Consider the following 9,475-nt stretch of genomic DNA (forward strand, 5'->3'; position numbering starts at 1 on the left):
AAGTCTACAAAACAGAGACTTGTGTGTTGTACACCAGAAAAGCACCCAGAGTTTAAACGGGCGACAACAATGGAGTCCCCTGTGAAACTGATGCAGCATGTGCTGAAACCTGGAAGGCACGGCGATATCAAAATCCACGTCACAAAATCAGCATCACTGGAAATTGAAAATCAACCATTGCCGTTAAAGAAAACGTCTACGTCCACGTTCATTGCGAAATAAGTCAAACTGAAAGATGTTACTCAAGAAGACATGTTGGTAAGCATTTTCCCATCCAAATTCCAGCTGTGTTGTTATTATGTTGCTTTTTGATCTGAAAATACAGCAAGACAGCTTCTTAAGTTTGATGTAATTTATTTGGCGTCCTGGTAAGAAGTCACAACATTCACAAGTACAATATAAATGACACAATACACATTAACACAAGATCTCTAACATATTAGTGTATTGGGATAGCAGATATCCTACTAATACAATGAGTACCATTTACAGAGAAATGAACTACAATAGAGATCAATGATGTACAAAGAGAATGTATGAAACTTTACAATTAAAGTTAAGAATTGAGGTTACACAATTAAAGAAATGTACATTAGAATGGGGAATAATTAGCTGAATCATTATAAGACAGAACTTTAAGATATGTAAATATACAAATAAATTCTGAGGGGGAAAATTAGCTTTATCACATAGAATTAAGTGATACAGAATTAAATGGTAGAACTGTACTTGGCATGTGAAAGGTAATACTAGACTATTAAATGATATGAAAACAACAGACAAATAATGACACATATAGAAATACAAATACACAACAATAACAAAATAATATTGCATGGGGCAACTATGTTTGTCATGGGGCAGCCATGTTTGTTTTCATTAGAGACAGACTTCCGGTCACTCAAATGGTGACATAATAAGGACCACTTCCGGTCACAGTATCAATGGAAAGTGAGTTGAAAGGTCATATAAAATCAAAATAAAAAGATATGAAATATTTATCATTCAATACAATTAAAGTATTTACAGGAATCAGAATAAATGCTTACTCTTTGGAATACTGAAAAGAACTATTTCCTATAGACTATAATATCATAATGGTCTAAAGTAAATCTGTATTATGAAAAACATGCTTGATGCGAATCAAGGTGTGAAAGGTTAATTTATAACATTTTATAGCAATCAGAACAGCTATGCGCATAAGGATCAAATTTTGGAATAAACTAATAACTACCTGTATAATAATTAACATGTCGATGAAGGTGACATGTATTGTAAATTGTTTGATTGGTGATTTTTGGTCACAATACAACATTGTTGATCAGTTTCAATTTCGAGCCGGAAATGCAAGGGAGACAATTCCAGTACTATTAAATAACTCTGAGGGCGCGCGACAGTAATTCACTGAAGCACATATAATAATTTGGAATATGTATTTTTGAATAATACTGAATATCAATTTAAACTAATGCTAAGCCTATTATTTATATCTTGAACAATTTCTAACTTAGAAATTGTTTAACAATATCAAATGCTATGATTTTTGCCAAATTTTGCCAATTTTTGTGCCAAAGTTTAAATCATAAGGAATGTACATATAAAAAATATAAAATGCTCACCTGAAAGTACAGCAAGACAGCTTCTTAAGTTTGATGTAATTTATTTGGCGTCCTGGTAAGAAGTGAAGTATTTCAGCCAGGGACGCGTATATACAAACTTGCTATCTTGGTCAGGTGAGAATCTGATTGGTCAGTTATCATAAGACCGCGTGGGTTTAACACCTTTAGCTTAATTGACCAGCGTACTGGCTTATTACATAATACGTAGCATGGACAGTCCGTTCTCAACGGCCGTAAACAATAACTTGTTTGTCATGGTTAAAAGCCACAAAGTGACGCGTACAAAAGATACATTAAGAAAAAGGTTACTCTATACAATTAGCCAGATTACACATCCTATTTGAGATGTTCTCAGGTACCAGGTAAATCATTATGTCTATAGAGACAGATTTGAGTTATTTACTTGAGAACTTAGCTAAATGGAAATTTCACAGGATTCCTTAAGCTGACACTAATACGATGTAATCGTTAGCAAATTACAGAGAAAAATAGAATTCTAATTTGTAACATTGATTTGCTAAATAATATTTTGTGTTTTATTTCAAAAACAAAGTTTTAAATGAATATAATTTAATTTTTAATTAAATATAAGTTTAATAGAAAATCGCAGATTTTCCTTATGAAATATCCCTATTGGTTGAAAAAATTATTTGTCCCAAAAGATTGAACATGTTAAGGAAACAAAAATTGTTAGCAACAGTTGCAAAAAAAATAATCATCTCATGAAAGGGAGATAACTGTTGTACTATACAATAAAGAAAATAAGACAATACCACATTCTGATAAGCATATCAGACGAAGTTTCAAAATATTACATGTACATGTGGTATAACACTGCCTATACAAGGCTTGTTTACATCAAGTGACCGTGGCTGTAAGTGGGACGTTAATTGGTCAAACAAACATCAAGTGACACTTGAAAAGCACAGAAATACAATGCTTTGTTACATTATTGTTTATAAGAAGTCATGTCAGAATGTACGTATCACAATGTCCTTGCATTTGATAACTATTGCAATAGTCCATGATGAGTCAAAACAAGATAAGCAGCATATGGCTGCTTAAGTAGTTTCCTAATGGCACGTGCTTGCAACAAGGAATACGCATTGTGTTAGGTAAGTACATACAGGATTGAGTGTAGTTATTGGTGATAGAGAAATTATCCCAGGATACTGTTAGTACAGGTAACAGGTTACCATGCACCTGGATGTTACTGATGTCAGTAGGTGGTACAATGGTCCAGTTTTGTGGACAGAGGGGAAGAGAAGTGACCCGAACTAACTCGCAGTCCGAAGCTATTGTTATTTCAAGACATACAGTAGTTTTGTTATCGGAGCGGAACTTTCTCCAGAGGAAGTATATAGCAAAAAGAATAAAAACAGTAGTTAAGAATGAGAGTGTAACATAGGGCCATGGAGTCATTAGTGAGTTATACACATGGTCAGTAAGAGAGGGAGAGGTGGTAGATTCAACAAGCTGTTGGAAGTGAAAGCTGGGAACATTAGGGGGAAGTTTGAGTGCACGAGTTGAGGATAGTTTTTGCATCAATAGCAAAGCAGCTGACAGTTTCCTTAATTTAGAATATAGTACCACAACTAAAATAATAGCTACAATTGATGTAACAGTCCCAATTAATGCAATAACACCACTTGTATCAGGCCAGGTTCCTGTTGTGTAGGGTATTTGACCTTCTAACATTGATTCCGATAAAGACGTAAAAATTGTTTTACCTTTACGAGCTTTCTTTACCATTTTCTTAAGACTAAGGTGATGTTGTTGATCTTTTGCTAATGTTTCAGAAAATGAATTATTATAAATTTTGAAATCTGGCACTTTGACTTTAACAAAATCTGGATAAGCAGTATCTCCAAAAATAGACGAGTATTCTGATGTTGGAAAAAATTCTTGCAACAAAGCAAGGTTTACTGGATGTATGACAGAAATATCATTACTATAATTTTTACATAGTCCTATTCTTGCTGGTACAAGTAAAAAATTTGAAGTAACAGTACATCTACAAGGTACATTTACCACACAAAAATCACAACCTTTGATAATTTTCTGACCAGTTGGGCAATCGAGAGCTAGCATAGAAATTTTTATTCATGAGTAAGGTGGAAGGAGCTAACTCTCTGATAGATGGAGATAATGTGTTCTGAATAAATCTGAAATCGCAAGTATCCTTGACAATTTCTTTTTGATTGTAGAAAATTGATGACAAACATATGTGTTTTGCTACTGAAGATAGTGCAATGTGGAAGGGACAATAAATAATATCACTACCAAAACAATTTTGTAATTGATCTGCTGACATATATGCAAAATGCTGATTATCACTTGTGTGTAAGAAATAGTCTGGTGTATCCAAAAGTTGAGTAGCATGTGTTGATGTAGAATTGATGGATACAGGCACCGAGTACACTTTATACAAAGGTAGTATATGAGTGAAAGATGAAATTGGTATCTTAAGCATGACATACAAAAATGAATCGTGTCTGGAAAATACAAAGTTACCATAAGAGTAATAGTGTATGGGATCATTGTGAATAATACTATATCCTGGAAGTTTCCTTGTCATAATACTTTGAACTTGTTTTAGGGCTGACTTAAGGTCATGTGGAGAAAAGAGAAAGGGAGATAACTTTCCTCTAACGAGATCGTGTATAGCTAATTGAGCATGTTCTAAATGCTTGTTCAGTACCGTAGTGACATTAATTTGGTTAAGCATCATATTCTCTAATTACACAAATTCATGTTCAATACCATCAAGAGAAGCTGCAAACTGATTTGACAGAGAAATTGTCTGATCATGATTCATTTGTACAGCTCTCACAATATTGTCCAGGCGATCATTCACTGTAGACATGAGAGATGTAAGTTGATGAGCTTCTTGAGCCATTGCCTTGGCAAGTTTGACGTTGTTGTTGTTTAATACTTGCATATGACGTTTAAGGTTCTCAACATCATTTGATGTTGCAGTAACAAACAATGACTTGGAAATTTGTCCAATAAAGTCGAAAAGACCACGTTTGGATCTTCTAGAACTTAATGCAAGTGTGTTTTGGAAGTATGAATGAGGAACGAGATGATGAATTTGCATCACTGTTGCGTTGATACTCGACATGCATTGCATGCGTAAATTGTTCAAAGATTTGATGACAGTGTCGGCCATTTTGCACGTTTGTCGTCGACATGGAGGGATCTCTGGTAAATACATCCTTTTAGGCATTGGCACCTTGAAGGTATGGGACCCAAACTCTTGTCCCAAATAAACCTTTGCTGTAGGTTCAAATAGAATGCCATAATTTAGTCGCCGAGTTTGAGTTTCACTTTGCACACATGAGAAGAACAGCATCATCACAGCAAAATACCAGATCAGGGTAGTACCATTCAGACCTATGGAAGAGGAGAGTTAAAGGGCATAAGCATATTGTATGCTGGTGGAGGGTGATCAATCCTCGAAGCGCTACATTAACAGTTTAGAAAACTATTAAAGTCTTAGCACACCATACACTAAAAGTAGAAGAGTATAAAGTTAAGTAAGGTTGAAATATGGTAATATTCTAATACTGTTGTATTTTTAGCCCACCATCATCAGATGGTGGGCTATTCAAATCCCCCTGCGTCCGTCGTCCGTCGTCCGCCGTCCGTCGTCCGCCCATAAACAATGCTTGTTATCACTATTTCTTAAAAACTGCTGCAGGGATTTTGTTCAAACTTCACATGGAGGGTCCCCTTGGTCCATATTTGTGCCATACAGATTTTGAGGCTGATCGGAAAAACAAGATGGCCGCCAGGCAGCCATCTTTGATTTTGGCAGTTGAAGTGTGTTATCGATATTGCTTGAGAACTACTGAAGGGATTTTGTTCAAACTTCACATGGAGGTTACCCTTGGTCCCTAGTTCTGCCATACAGATTTTGAGGCTGATCGGAAAAACAAGATGGCCGCCAGGCAGCCATCTTTGATTTTGGCAGTTGAAGTTTGTTATCGATATTTCTTGAGAACTACAGAAGGGATTTTGTTCAAACTTCACATGGAGGTTACCCTTGGTCCCTAGTTGTGCCATACAGATTTTGAGGCTGATCGGAAAAACAAGATGGCCGCCAGGCAGCCATCTTTGATTTGGGCAGTTGAAGTTTGTTATCGATATTTCTTGAGAACTACAGAAGGGATTTTGTTCAAACTTCACATGGAGGGTACCCTTGGTCCCTTGTTGTGCCATACAGATTTTGCGGCTGATCGAAAAAACAAGATGGCCGCCAGGCAGCCATCTTTGATTTTGGCAGTTGAAGTTTGTTATCAATATTTCTTGAGAACTACTGAAGGAATTTTATTCAAACTTCACATGGAGGTTACCCTTGGTCCCTATTTGTGCCATACAGATTTTGAGGCTGATAGGAAAAACAAGATGGCCGCCAGGCGGCCATCTTTGATTTTGATAGTTAAGGTTTGATATCCCCATTTCTCAAAAAGTGCTGAAGGGATCTTTCTCAAATTTAATATGTAGGTTCCCCTAGGGCCCTTGTTGTGCATATTGCATTTTTGGACCAATCGGTGAACAAGATGGCCGCCAGGCCGCCATCTTGGATTTCGATAGTTAAAGTTTGTTATGGCTATTTCTCAGATAGTACTGAAGGGATCTGTCTCAAATTTCATATGTAGGTTCCCCTAGGGACCTAGTTGTGCATATTGCATTTTGGGACCGATCGGTTAACAAGATGGCCGCTAGGCAGCCATCTTGGATTTTGTTATTCAAAGTTTGTTAACGCTATTTCTCAGAAAGTACTGAAGGGATCTGTCTCAAAATTCATATGTAGGTTCTCCTAGGGCCCTAGTTGTGCATATTGTGATTTGGGACCGATCGGTCAACAAAATTGCTGCCAGGCAGCCATCTTGGATTTTTATATTCAAAGTTTGTTATCGCTATTTCTCAGAAAGTATTGAATGGATCTTTCGCAAATTTCACATGTAGGTTCCCCTAGGGCCCTAGTTGTGCATATTGTGATTTGGGAACGATTGATCAACAAGATGGCCGCCAAGGAGTCATCTTGGATTTTGATAGTTGAAGTTTGTTACCGCTATTTCTCAAAAGGTACTGAAGCGATCTGTCTCAAATTTTATATGTAGTCTGTTTGAAAAAGTTTAAAAAGTAGAGAAAAGATCCATCTTTCCTTTGTCAGATATAGATCATTCTTTGGTGGGCGCCAAGATCCCTCTGGGATCTCTTGTATAGCTATGTAAAACAAGTCAAATTGGACTGTTTCCGTTTACGAGCTTTCCCACTTTGTGTTTTAGCAATGTGAAATTCCCGAACGAGCCAATCAGGAAGAAAATGTACAGGCTCCCATGTTTTGTTAGGATAACCTACCCATTTGACACGATATTCTTTGACACCATTACGAACTCTATAGCATATGAGTTTTTCGATGGGATAGGTTGTGTCATCCTGTGTAGATGATTGTGTATCAGGAGTAGCCTGTAATTGTTGTGTTCCTTGAGATGATTGAGAAAAAGCAGGATATTTGTCCTGTTGCTGAGGAACATTAGATTGATTAGGATGTAAAGGAAGTACTTGACTCTGAGATGACACCTGATTTGGTGAGGGTGGTGTATTTGGAGGGGGCACCTTATTTGGTGGGGGAGCTGAATGTGGAGATGGCACCTGATTTGATGGGGGTGCTTGATTTGGAGGGGGCACCTGATTTAGTGGGGGTGCTGGATTTGAAGAGGGCATCTGGTTTAGTGGGGGTGCTGGATTTGAAGGGGACACCTGGTTTGGCGGAGGTGCTGTATTTGGAGGGGGCATTTGATTTGGTGGGGGCGCTGGATTTAAATCCTGTCTAGAATTTGGATTCACATAGATCTTTAATCGATTGGCGTGAATAAGTGATTTCAGTTCTTTGTGTTGAACACCGTCGTAACTTGAAAGTATGATTTGGTCCTTTGTCAGTAATGTAGAATGGACCATCCCAAGGATCATGCAGTGTGGGAGATAAACCTTGTGGTACCTTTGTAGAATGAAGCATGACAAGGTCATTGAGAGCAAACTGGGGTTCAGCTGACTTTTGATCATGACGTTGCTTTTGTTTTGCTTTGGCCTGTGCGATGTTCTCCTTGGCTATGTCTTATACATATTTCAGATGAGACATGAGATTATAAACGTGTGTCTTTGCATCTTTGTTAAGACCATCCTTAGGAATTAGAGATGTATCGAAAGGTATGTTCATTTCCTTACCATACAAGAGTTGATATGGAGAATGTTCAGATGATTGAGTAGATGGACTCATGCGAAATGCCATCATTATGCTTGGCAGGATTTCGGGCCAGTTTTGTTGATTTTTATCAACATAAGCTCTTAGACATTGTGCAAGAGTACTATTCATTCTCTCACAAGTAGAGTTTGTCTGTGGGTGGTATGAACTAGTGTAGTGTCTAGTTACCTGGAAGAGTTCACAGACAGCTGTGACTAGCTTACTGAGGAAATTTTGTCCTCTATCACTTACAATCACTCGGGGACTTCCGTATCTACAGAAAATCTCTGTAAACAACACTTGAGCAATTTCCTTGGAATCTTGAGTCTTTAGTGGAAATGCTTCTGGCCATTTGCTGAAATTTCTAGTCGGTGTAGGGAGGGGTTAAAAAAACCCTATCAGTCACCGCATTCACGGAGCCCATCAATGCCTCTCCATAAGTCTCCTGACTTCCAATGAGGCCGAAAACCTGCGAATTACCTGCGAAAGAATCTACTACTAACAGAATGTATTTGTATCCTTCTTTACTGGTGGTGATTGGACCTAAGATATCCATGTGTAGGCGAGAAAATGTATCCTCTGTTTGCATAGGTGTTAAGGGAGCATGTTTCAGGTTTGTTGGTTTCTTAATGCGTTGACATGTGTCGCATGTTCTGATATAGTCTGCAACATTTTGGTACATTCGTGGCCAAAAATATTTCAGCTGTATCGCATGGTATGTGCGATCAAGGCCAAGATGAGCTCCGCCTGCTAGACTATCATGATATGACTTTAAGACGTCATCTCTCAATACACGAGGTATTGCTACTTGTCGTATAGGAGGTTGATTACGACGTGTAGAGCGAGGATAGTAGAGATGATACAGAGTATTGTCAAGCAAGACATACTGATTAGAATGATAGAGTACCTTGTCAGCATTGACTTTGTCAGATGGAAGAATGCCTGATATTGATAGATAAAGGAAAATTCAGGACATTGAGATTGCAGGTTTGGTAAATCATTCAAAGGTACGGGATCTGTAATCTCTGTGACAGTGGCTGGGGGAACTTCTCTAGAAGATGAGTCATGAGAATACTCACTGTTCTCTACTGATGAGTTGGTGTTCCTTTCTTCTACAGAAAATACATTAGCACTAGGAATAGAATCTTCTATAGGAACAGAGTCAGAGAGAGTTGGAATAGGTACGACGTGACAGAGCATCTGCAACTTCATTGTGCTTACCTTTCTTGTAAAGGATTTCATAGTCATATCCTTGTAAAAGTATAGACCAACGAGCTAGTCTACCTGTTGACTCTTGTTTGACATCTTTGAGCCATTGTAAAGCAACATGGTCAGTATAGATTTTGAAATGTTTACCAGCTAAGTAGACATGGTAATGCCTAATACCTTCTACAATTGCTAAGCTTTCTCGTTCTGAGACGGTTTACTTACGTTCATGTTAATTTAGTGAACGTCCTCCATAAGCAATGACTTGTTCTCTGTTGTGATGATCACGTTGACCAAGCACATAACTGATTGCTTCACCAGATGCATCAGTTGTAAGAAGGAAAGTTTTAGAATGGTCAGGATAGGCATGAACAGGAGAAGAGGTTAAGGCTATTTT

The 9,475-nt window shown here is 37.7% G+C and overlaps 1 pseudogene; it reads right to left on the bottom strand.

Moving 5' to 3' along the window:
* Positions 1-2,397: 2,397 nt before the first annotated feature.
* Positions 2,398-9,084, bottom strand: LOC138310127 (uncharacterized; annotated as a pseudogene).
* Between the last annotated feature and the right edge of the window lie 391 nt (positions 9,085-9,475).

This window comes from Argopecten irradians, chromosome 16, assembly GCF_041381155.1.
Source record: "Argopecten irradians isolate NY chromosome 16, Ai_NY, whole genome shotgun sequence".
Lineage (NCBI taxonomy): Eukaryota > Metazoa > Mollusca > Bivalvia > Pectinida > Pectinidae > Argopecten > Argopecten irradians.